Source organism: Eschrichtius robustus, chromosome 1, assembly GCF_028021215.1.
Source record: "Eschrichtius robustus isolate mEscRob2 chromosome 1, mEscRob2.pri, whole genome shotgun sequence".
Classification (NCBI taxonomy): domain Eukaryota; kingdom Metazoa; phylum Chordata; class Mammalia; order Artiodactyla; family Eschrichtiidae; genus Eschrichtius; species Eschrichtius robustus.
This window is the reverse complement of record NC_090824.1, coordinates 143,858,032-143,869,664: the sequence shown is the minus strand read 5'-3', so window position 1 is coordinate 143,869,664 and position 11,633 is coordinate 143,858,032. Positions and strand designations below refer to the sequence as shown.

The window sequence follows — 11,633 nt, the reverse complement described above, 5'->3', positions numbered from 1 at the left end:
AAGGTAACCTCCCATGGGCGTGCTGACACCGATCTGCAGTTGCTGACAGGCAAGATGCAGCCTGGGAATTCTCAAGGGGTTAACGGACTTGGGCCCAAGTGCCTCATCTCGCCAACTAGACCAAATCACTTTCCATGACCCCGTGGGAATGCCCTCAATGGGAAGAGTTGGGCTTCAGCAACCATGACACAGGTTGGAACCCCACAGCAGAAATTAGGCCACCTTCCCGGCCACGTAAAGGAAAGCTTCCAACTGGTAGTGTTTGCGGCCCTGACCATTGAGGAAACGCTCAAACGCTGCACAGCCTCGTCCTAAGTGACCTCCTCCTGCCTGCAGGGCGACTCCACTCGACTTGAAGCCACAGACATCATGCGAACACGGAGACACTGAACAGCAGGGAAGACACACCGCAAGCCTGTCTGCTTTGATGGTGCCCACCCCACCCCATGCATCCTGGTAATTCTCCACTGCCACAGCGACACTACCGATGAACTCACAGTGATCACATGTTCTGGCCCCGAGTACCACAGACAGACTTTTAACGGAAAAACTTTGTCACACAAGGGGACCTGGAAGCTTGAAAGGGTACAGTGGCTATCCACGTCAGTGCACCTGGCGTCGCAACAGTTCCCCCACCTCTGTCCTGCCAACGGACTGCTCCAGATAAACCTCTGGCTGTTCGCTAGCCAAGTCATGCCCCTCCAGGAAAAGCACTTTCGCTTTACACAATCCCAAACAAGGGAACAAAGCGGCCAAATGGGATGTTCGCATAACTAACCATCCTCCCAGGAGGCCGGCACAGACGTGTCACCATGTCGAACTTCTTTGCGTCTCGCAAGACACCCTTTGGTTGTCTTTCCTCTGGCAACGGGATCGCAACTCTACACAGGTTACCTACCTCACCTCATCCACTTGAACTGCCAAAGCCATCCCCTCCATAGGCAGCTGATGCCAGCCAATCACGCACATGTCACATCCTTGGGAAGCCGAGGCCAGCACCTGCAACCCAATTATGATAGCCTATTCCACGACATCACAAAGAACATGTCCTCATCTATCCTTACCTTCCTGTGCGGGCCATCAGTGATGCACGCAGGTTTAATTTCAGCACTCGATCTTCTCCCCACTCCGCGATGACCCACTTGGCATCAACATTGTGCCGGGAGTTAAAGTAGAGAAGCAAACAAGGGCAGCAGCGAGGCCTAATCCATCAGCCCCTTTCCACCGATGCCCAACCGAGCTCACCCCCGCCCATTGCTCCAGCCTCACTAGGCACTCAAGAACCTCACCGTGAAAAACGCAAGAACAGGGAGGGCCACAGGCCTGGCCTGAGGTTCCAGGCACCAACCAGGGACGCTTGCTCATTTTGGCTTCCAGAATCAACCCCCAAAATGGCAGGCACGATGCGTGATCCTGGCCAAAACTCACCTCCCAACTGCAAGCTAACTGGTCCTAGACCACCACACACTTCGACTCTTAAAACCAGCAGGAGAGCCTGCCCCCTCACATTCCCTCAACAGCCATTCAACAGGGACCCGGGATTCACAGATAACACAGCTTATGTGCAGACACGGTCAACCCTCAGACAGGAGCCCCTCCAATACTGGAGTCCTTGGTGGTGTTTGCATACATGTCGGCAGGGGACGCTGACCCTCATTCCGAACTGTCATCTCCCCCTGAGAGAGGAAACGTGCTGAACCTCAGTTTCGATGACGAGACGGTAGAGTGTTCTCACTCATTTTGTTCAGATTTTCCAAGGAATGCATGCAAGGGTGTCATCATCGATCCAAGCACATGCTGGGACGCTGCAGCACACAACCGGGGTGTGTGCAGGGCTCTGTACAGGAGCCATGAGCCTGGGCTACCCCAAAACCCTGGAGAATCCACAGCCCTCAGGCCACTCGGCAAGAGGAACAATCAATCCACTCTTGCAGCCACTGGGCCCGTCTGAGGAAAACCTAATATCTAATGGCACATCATGGGGTGCTTGAATACCTACAGTCCTGAGTTATCCACGACCATGCTCGGGGACATGGGCCCGCCTCACTTTTTCCAGTTCTTCTTAGCACCTCCAGTCATCAGAGCACACGAAGGTCTTCTTGTTTGTGCCGACGGCCAGCCTTTCCCAGCAACTGCACCTGAGAAGTGGACAGAAATCACCGAGGCTTCATCAATGGACTGGTGTCCTCAGAGGCCATGATCCATAAAAACATTGACCTGGCCTTGAGCTCTGAAACTGCTTCCCAAGGACCTCTATCCCTTACCGAGAATTGACTGCATGTCTGATAGTATGACTGCAGGAAGTTAGGCACATACGTTGGCCGGTGTGTGAGAGGCTACATGTGTGTGTTCATGCGTGTGGGCGTGTGTGACTGTGACTGCGCATGCGGACGTGCTTGTGGGTTTCTCTGTGTGCCGCTGAATACGCGTCTCGGTATCAGTGTGTCCCTATGGCCCTGTGAGGAGGAGTCCAAGAATAAAAGAAATAGTTTATACACAGCACCCTGGTTAGACCCCCCAACTGAAAGGAGAAAGACCCCTGTCAGCTTCAAGAGGCCGCAGGCAAACTTGGACCCCCAGGGGTTGTTGAAAGAGTCCCCGGACTCCCGCTCTCCCACAACCACGCCTTCTGACCAAAACACAAAGACTCGATGAGACCTTCCTCCGGGACTTGGCTGTGACCTCGACATGCACCTCGAGACTCTGTCAGCTACCAGTATATCTGATGGGCATTTGGGATCACTCGCAGCACTTCCGGAAGCAAGGGAACTCCCATGGTCGGGCCGACACCGACCGGCAGGTGTCTACTGCCAATTTGCAGCCTGAAACCACTCAAGGGGCTAACGAACGTGGGCCCATGTGCCACTTCTCGCCAACTAGGCCTAATCACTTTCCATTGACCCGTGGTAATGCCCACCACAGGAAGTGGTGGGCTTCAGCCACCATGACCCATGTCGGATCCCCACGGCGGAAACTAGTCCACATTCCCAGCCACGTCTCAGGCAGCTCCCATCTTGAATGTTCGCGGCCCTGACCCCTAAGGAAACGCTCAAACCCTTGAAAGCCTCGTCCTACGTGCCCTCCTCCAGCCCACAGGGCGACACGACCCTACTGGAAAACACAAACATCTTCAGAACACGGGAACACTGAACACCAGGGAAGACAGACCGCAAGCCTGTCTCCTTCGTTGATGCTGATCCCACCCCATGCATCCTGGCAATTCTCCACTGCCACGGTGACACTACCGAGTAACCCACAGTGATCAAAGGCATGGTCCCCGAGGTCCACAGACAGACTTTCAACAGAAGACCTCTGCCATGCGAGGGGACTTGGAAGCCTGAAAGGGAACAGCGGCTGGCCACGGCAGCACAGCAGGCATGGCAATGGGGCCCCCATCTCTGCCCCACCAATGGACTGCTCCAGATAAACCTCTGGCTGTTCGAATGGCCTGCATGCTACACTGGCCGGTCTCGTCATTCCCCCACAGGCGAAAGAGCTTTGCTTTACACATTGCCAAACAAGGGAACAAAGCGGCCAAAGGGGATATTCGCATAACTCAACTTCCTCCAAGGGGGCCGGCACAGACGGCTCACCATGTCGATCTTCTCTACTTCCCGCAAGACACCCTTTGGGTGTCATTCCTTGGGCAACGGGATCGCAACTCTACACAGGTTACCTACCTCAACTCACCCACTTGAACTGCCAACGCCATCCACTCCATAGGCAGCTTATGCCAGCCCATCACGAACAAGACACATTCTTGGGAAGCCGAGACCAGTGCCTGCAACCCAATGATGACAGCCCATCCCACGACATCACACAGGACCTTTCCTCATGATACCTTACCTTTCTCTCCAGGCCAGCAGCCACCACCCAGGCTGAAATGCTTCACTCGATCCACACCCCAGTCCACGAACATCCACTTAGCGCCAACAGTGTGCCGGCAACTTCAGCAGAGGAGCTGACAGCGGCAGCACTGAGGCCTAAACCATCAGCCCCCTTCCGCCATCGCCCAACTCCAGCCCACGCCGCCCACTGCTCCAGTCACACCAGGCAGTCAAGAACCTCACTGCGTGAAACACAACAACAGAGAGGGCCACGGCCTGGCCTGAGGCTCCAGGCTCCAACCAGGGAAACTTGCTCATTTTGGCTTCTATAATCAACCTCAGAAGCAAGCAGGCACAAAGCGTGATCCTCTCCAAATATCACCTCTCCAAGCTGCAAGCTTACTGGGTCTATACCAGAAGACACTCCGACCCTGAAGACTAGCAGGAAAGCCTGCCCTCTTGCATTCCCTCAAAGGCCTTTTAGCAGGCACCGGGGATTCTTAGGTGACCCAGCTTATGAGCAGACATGCTCGACCCTCAGACAGGAGCCCCTCCAATGCTGGAGCCCTTAGTGGTGTTTGCATGCCTGACAGCAGGGGACGTTGGCCCTCACTCCTAACTGTCCCGTACCCCCGAGAGAGAAAACGTGCTGGACCTCAGTTTCGAGGAGGAGACGGTAGAGCGTTCTCACTCATTTCGGTCAGATTTTCCAAGGAATGCATACAAGGGTGTCATCATTGATCCAAGCACATGCTGGGATGCTGCAGAACACAAAAGGGAAGGCCGTGGAGCTCTGCAGAGGAGCCATGACCTGGAAGTATTCCAACTGCCTGGGGAATCCACAGTCCTCAGGCCACTCAGCAAGACCAGCAATCAATCCACTCTTGCAACCATTGGGCCCATCTGTGGAAAACCTAATATCCAATGGCACATCTTAGTACGGGTGAATGCCTACCGTCCTGAGATATCCACAGCCACGCTCGGCAACGTGCACCCGCCCCACTTTTTCCAGTTCTCCTTAGCACATCCAGTCATCAGACAACGCGAAGGTCTTCTTCTCTTTGCCGACAGCCAGCCTTACCCTGCAACTGCACCTGAGAAGTGGACAGAAATCACGCAGGTTTCTGATTTGCACCAGGGTCCTCAGAGAACATGATTCTTATGAACACATAACCTGGGCGTGAGCCTGGAACCTGCTTCCCAAGTACCACTTTCCCCTACCGAAAACTGATTGTGTGTCTCACAGCACGACTGAAGAAAGTTACGCACGTACGTTGGTCGGTGTGTGAGAGGCTGTATGTGTCTATTCACACGTGTGGGCGTGTGTGACTGAGACTTTGCACGAGGATGCGTTTGTGGATTCCTGTGTGTGCTGCTAAATACGCGTCTTCGTCTCTGGGTGTCCCTGTGGCGCTTTGCAGATGCCTCTAACAGTAAACGTCATAGTTTATACACAGCACCCTGGTTGGACCCCCAACTGAAAGGAGAAAGACCTCTGTCAGTTTCATGAGGCCGCATGCAAACTTTGACCCCCAGGGCTGTCGAAATAGGCCACAGACTCCCGCTCTCCCACAGCCACGCCTTCTGACCAAAGCACAAAGTCTGGACGAGACCTCCCTCCCGGCCGTGGGTGTCAAACCTATGTGGACCTGGAGATCCTGCCACCTACCACCACATCTGATGTGCCCTTGGGGTCACTCCCAGAGCTCCCGGAAGCAAGGTAACCTCCCATGGGCGTGCTGACACCGATCTGCAGTTGCTGACAGGCAAGATGCAGCCTGGGAATTCTCAAGGGGTTAACGGACTTGGGCCCAAGTGCCTCATCTCGCCAACTAGACCAAATCACTTTCCATGACCCCGTGGGAATGCCCTCAATGGGAAGAGTTGGGCTTCAGCAACCATGACACAGGTTGGAACCCCACAGCAGAAATTAGGCCACCTTCCCGGCCACGTAAAGGAAAGCTTCCAACTGGTAGTGTTTGCGGCCCTGACCATTGAGGAAACGCTCAAACGCTGCACAGCCTCGTCCTAAGTGACCTCCTCCTGCCTGCAGGGCGACTCGACTCGACTTGAAGCCACAGACATCATGCGAACACGGAGACACTGAACAGCAGGGAAGACACACCGCAAGCCTGTCTGCTTTGATGTTGCCCACCCCACCCCATGCATCCTGGTAATTCTCCACTGCCACAGCGACACTACCGATGAACTCACAGTGATCAAATGCACTGGCCCCGAGTACCACAGACAGACTTTTAACGGAAAAACTTTGTCACACGAGGGGACCTGGAAGCTTGAAAGGGTACAGTGGCTATCCACGTCAGTGCACCTGGCGTCGCAACAGTTCCCCCACCTCTGTCCTGCCAACGGACTGCTCCAGATAAACCTCTGGCTGTTCGCTAGCCAAGTCATGCCCCTCCAGGAAAAGCACTTTCGCTTTACACAATCCCAAACAAGGGAACAAAGCGGCCAAATGGGATGTTCGCATAACTAACCATCCTCCCAGGAGGCCGGCACAGACGTGTCACCATGTCGAACTTCTTTGCGTCTCGCAAGACACCCTTTGGTTGTCTTTCCTCTGGCAACGGGATCGCAACTCTACACAGGTTACCTACCTCACCTCATCCACTTGAACTGCCAAAGCCATCCCCTCCATAGGCAGCTGATGCCAGCCAATCACGCACATGTCACATCCTTGGGAAGCCGAGGCCAGCACCTGCAACCCAATTATGATAGCCTATTCCACGACATCACAAAGAACATGTCCTCATCTATCCTTACCTTCCTGTGCGGGCCATCAGTGATGCACGCAGGTTTAATTTCAGCACTCGATCTTCTCCCCACTCCGCGATGACCCACTTGGCATCAACATTGTGCCGGGAGTTAAAGTAGAGAAGCAAACAAGGGCAGCAGCGAGGCCTAATCCATCAGCCCCTTTCCACCGATGCCCAACCGAGCTCACCCCCGCCCATTGCTCCAGCCTCACTAGGCACTCAAGAACCTCACCGTGAAAAACGCAAGAACAGGGAGGGCCACAGGCCTGGCCTGAGGTTCCAGGCACCAACCAGGGACGCTTGCTCATTTTGGCTTCCAGAATCAACCCCCAAAATGGCAGGCACGATGCGTGATCCTGGCCAAAACTCACCTCCCAACTGCAAGCTAACTGGTCCTAGACCACCACACACTTCGACTCTTAAAACCAGCAGGAGAGCCTGCCCCCTCACATTCCCTCAACAGCCATTCAACAGGGACCCGGGATTCACAGATAACACAGCTTATGTGCAGACACGGTCAACCCTCAGACAGGAGCCCCTCCAATACTGGAGTCCTTGGTGGTGTTTGCATACATGTCGGCAGGGGACGCTGACCCTCATTCCGAACTGTCATCTCCCCCTGAGAGAGGAAACGTGCTGAACCTCAGTTTCGATGACGAGACGGTAGAGTGTTCTCACTCATTTTGTTCAGATTTTCCAAGGAATGCATGCAAGGGTGTCATCATCGATCCAAGCACATGCTGGGACGCTGCAGCACACAACCGGGGTGTGTGCAGGGCTCTGTACAGGAGCCATGAGCCTGGGCTACCCCAAAACCCTGGAGAATCCACAGCCCTCAGGCCACTCGGCAAGAGGAACAATCAATCCACTCTTGCAGCCACTGGGCCCGTCTGAGGAAAACCTAATATCTAATGGCACATCATGGGGTGCTTGAATACCTACAGTCCTGAGTTATCCACGACCATGCTCGGGGACATGGGCCCGCCTCACTTTTTCCAGTTCTTCTTAGCACCTCCAGTCATCAGAGCACACGAAGGTCTTCTTGTTTGTGCCGACGGCCAGCCTTTCCCAGCAACTGCACCTGAGAAGTGGACAGAAATCACCGAGGCTTCATCAATGGACTGGTGTCCTCAGAGGCCATGATCCATAAAAACATTGACCTGGCCTTGAGCTCTGAAACTGCTTCCCAAGGACCTCTATCCCTTACCGAGAATTGACTGCATGTCTGATAGTATGACTGCAGGAAGTTAGGCACATACGTTGGCCGGTGTGTGAGAGGCTACATGTGTGTGTTCATGCGTGTGGGCGTGTGTGACTGTGACTGCGCATGCGGACGTGCTTGTGGGTTTCTCTGTGTGCCGCTGAATACGCGTCTCGGTATCAGTGTGTCCCTATGGCCCTGTGAGGAGGAGTCCAAGAATAAAAGAAATAGTTTATACACAGCACCCTGGTTAGACCCCCCAACTGAAAGGAGAAAGACCCCTGTCAGCTTCAAGAGGCCGCAGGCAAACTTGGACCCCCAGGGGTTGTTGAAAGAGTCCCCGGACTCCCGCTCTCCCACAACCACGCCTTCTGACCAAAACACAAAGACTCGATGAGACCTTCCTCCGGGACTTGGCTGTGACCTCGACATGCACCTCGAGACTCTGTCAGCTACCAGTATATCTGATGGGCATTTGGGATCACTCGCAGCACTTCCGGAAGCAAGGGAACTCCCATGGTCGGGCCGACACCGACCGGCAGGTGTCTACTGCCAATTTGCAGCCTGAAACCACTGAAGGGGCTAACGAACGTGGGCCCATGTGCCACTTCTCGCCAACTAGGCCTAATCACTTTCCATTGACCCGTGGTAATGCCCACCACAGGAAGTGGTGGGCTTCAGCCACCATGACCCATGTCGGATCCCCACGGCGGAAACTAGTCCACATTCCCAGCCACGTCTCAGGCAGCTCCCATCTTGAATGTTCGCGGCCCTGACCCCTAAGGAAACGCTCAAACCCTTGAAAGCCTCGTCCTACGTGCCCTCCTCCAGCCCACAGGGCGACACGACCCTACTGGAAAACACAAACATCTTCAGAACACGGGAACACTGAACACCAGGGAAGACAGACCGCAAGCCTGTCTCCTTCGTTGATGCTGATCCCACCCCATGCATCCTGGCAATTCTCCACTGCCACGGTGACACTACCGAGTAACCCACAGTGATCAAAGGCATGGTCCCCGAGGTCCACAGACAGACTTTCAACAGAAGACCTCTGCCATGCGAGGGGACTTGGAAGCCTGAAAGGGAACAGCGGCTGGCCACGGCAGCACAGCAGGCATGGCAATGGGGCCCCCATCTCTGCCCCACCAATGGACTGCTCCAGATAAACCTCTGGCTGTTCGAATGGCCTGCATGCTACACTGGCCGGTCTCGTCATTCCCCCACAGGCGAAAGAGCTTTGCTTTACACATTGCCAAACAAGGGAACAAAGCGGCCAAAGGGGATATTCGCATAACTCAACTTCCTCCAAGGGGGCCGGCACAGACGGCTCACCATGTCGATCTTCTCTACTTCCCGCAAGACACCCTTTGGGTGTCATTCCTTGGGCAACGGGATCGCAACTCTACACAGGTTACCTACCTCAACTCACCCACTTGAACTGCCAACGCCATCCACTCCATAGGCAGCTTATGCCAGCCCATCACGAACAAGACACATTCTTGGGAAGCCGAGACCAGTGCCTGCAACCCAATGATGACAGCCCATCCCACGACATCACACAGGACCTTTCCTCATGATACCTTACCTTTCTCTCCAGGCCAGCAGCCACCACCCAGGCTGAAATGCTTCACTCGATCCACACCCCAGTCCACGAACATCCACTTAGCGCCAACAGTGTGCCGGCAACTTCAGCAGAGGAGCTGACAGCGGCAGCACTGAGGCCTAAACCATCAGCCCCCTTCCGCCATCGCCCAACTCCAGCCCACGCCGCCCACTGCTCCAGTCACACCAGGCAGTCAAGAACCTCACTGCGTGAAACACAACAACAGAGAGGGCCACGGCCTGGCCTGAGGCTCCAGGCTCCAACCAGGGAAACTTGCTCATTTTGGCTTCTATAATCAACCTCAGAAGCAAGCAGGCACAAAGCGTGATCCTCTCCAAATATCACCTCTCCAAGCTGCAAGCTTACTGGGTCTATACCAGAAGACACTCCGACCCTGAAGACTAGCAGGAAAGCCTGCCCTCTTGCATTCCCTCAAAGGCCTTTTAGCAGGCACCGGGGATTCTTAGGTGACCCAGCTTATGAGCAGACATGCTCGACCCTCAGACAGGAGCCCCTCCAATGCTGGAGCCCTTAGTGGTGTTTGCATGCCTGACAGCAGGGGACGTTGGCCCTCACTCCTAACTGTCCCGTACCCCCGAGAGAGAAAACGTGCTGGACCTCAGTTTCGAGGAGGAGACGGTAGAGCGTTCTCACTCATTTCGGTCAGATTTTCCAAGGAATGCATACAAGGGTGTCATCATTGATCCAAGCACATGCTGGGATGCTGCAGAACACAAAAGGGAAGGCCGTGGAGCTCTGCAGAGGAGCCATGACCTGGAAGTATTCCAACTGCCTGGGGAATCCACAGTCCTCAGGCCACTCAGCAAGACCAGCAATCAATCCACTCTTGCAACCATTGGGCCCATCTGTGGAAAACCTAATATCCAATGGCACATCTTAGTACGGGTGAATGCCTACCGTCCTGAGATATCCACAGCCACGCTCGGCAACGTGCACCCGCCCCACTTTTTCCAGTTCTCCTTAGCACATCCAGTCATCAGACAACGCGAAGGTCTTCTTCTCTTTGCCGACAGCCAGCCTTACCCTGCAACTGCACCTGAGAAGTGGACAGAAATCACGCAGGTTTCTGATTTGCACCAGGGTCCTCAGAGAACATGATTCTTATGAACACATAACCTGGGCGTGAGCCTGGAACCTGCTTCCCAAGTACCACTTTCCCCTACCGAAAACTGATTGTGTGTCTCACAGCACGACTGAAGAAAGTTACGCACGTACGTTGGTCGGTGTGTGAGAGGCTGTATGTGTCTATTCACACGTGTGGGCGTGTGTGACTGAGACTTTGCACGAGGATGCGTTTGTGGATTCCTGTGTGTGCTGCTAAATACGCGTCTTCGTCTCTGGGTGTCCCTGTGGCGCTTTGCAGATGCCTCTAACAGTAAACGTCATAGTTTATACACAGCACCCTGGTTGGACCCCCAACTGAAAGGAGAAAGACCTCTGTCAGTTTCATGAGGCCGCATGCAAACTTTGACCCCCAGGGCTGTCGAAATAGGCCACAGACTCCCGCTCTCCCACAGCCACGCCTTCTGACCAAAGCACAAAGTCTGGACGAGACCTCCCTCCCGGCCGTGGGTGTCAAACCTATGTGGACCTGGAGATCCTGCCACCTACCACCACATCTGATGTGCCCTTGGGGTCACTCCCAGAGCTCCCGGAAGCAAGGTAACCTCCCATGGGCGTGCTGACACCGATCTGCAGTTGCTGACAGGCAAGATGCAGCCTGGGAATTCTCAAGGGGTTAACGGACTTGGGCCCAAGTGCCTCATCTCGCCAACTAGACCAAATCACTTTCCATGACCCCGTGGGAATGCCCTCAATGGGAAGAGTTGGGCTTCAGCAACCATGACACAGGTTGGAACCCCACAGCAGAAATTAGGCCACCTTCCCGGCCACGTAAAGGAAAGCTTCCAACTGGTAGTGTTTGCGGCCCTGACCATTGAGGAAACGCTCAAACGCTGCACAGCCTCGTCCTAAGTGACCTCCTCCTGCCTGCAGGGCGACTCCACTCGACTTGAAGCCACAGACATCATGCGAACACGGAGACACTGAACAGCAGGGAAGACACACCGCAAGCCTGTCTGCTTTGATGTTGCCCACCCCACCCCATGCATCCTGGTAATTCTCCACTGCCACAGCGACACTACCGATGAACTCACAGTGATCAAATGCACTGGCCCCGAGTACCACAGACAGACTTTTAACGG

General features: G+C 54.6%; 4 non-coding genes across 4 annotated transcripts; all 4 read right to left on the bottom strand.

Moving 5' to 3' along the window:
* Window positions 1-1,695: 1,695 nt before the first annotated feature.
* LOC137754374 (small nucleolar RNA SNORD116) lies at window positions 1,696-1,788 on the bottom strand. Its single transcript, XR_011071835.1, has one exon. It is a non-coding gene; the product is annotated as a small nucleolar RNA SNORD116 (small nucleolar RNA).
* A 2,690-nt stretch (window positions 1,789-4,478) lies between these two features.
* LOC137777357 (small nucleolar RNA SNORD116) lies at window positions 4,479-4,571 on the bottom strand. The gene has a single exon (XR_011076504.1). It is a non-coding gene; the product is annotated as a small nucleolar RNA SNORD116 (small nucleolar RNA).
* A 2,668-nt stretch (window positions 4,572-7,239) lies between these two features.
* On the bottom strand, window positions 7,240-7,332 carry LOC137754370 (small nucleolar RNA SNORD116). Its single transcript, XR_011071834.1, has one exon. It is a non-coding gene; the product is annotated as a small nucleolar RNA SNORD116 (small nucleolar RNA).
* A 2,690-nt stretch (window positions 7,333-10,022) lies between these two features.
* LOC137777349 (small nucleolar RNA SNORD116) lies at window positions 10,023-10,115 on the bottom strand. Its single transcript, XR_011076503.1, has one exon. It is a non-coding gene; the product is annotated as a small nucleolar RNA SNORD116 (small nucleolar RNA).
* Between the last annotated feature and the right edge of the window lie 1,518 nt (window positions 10,116-11,633).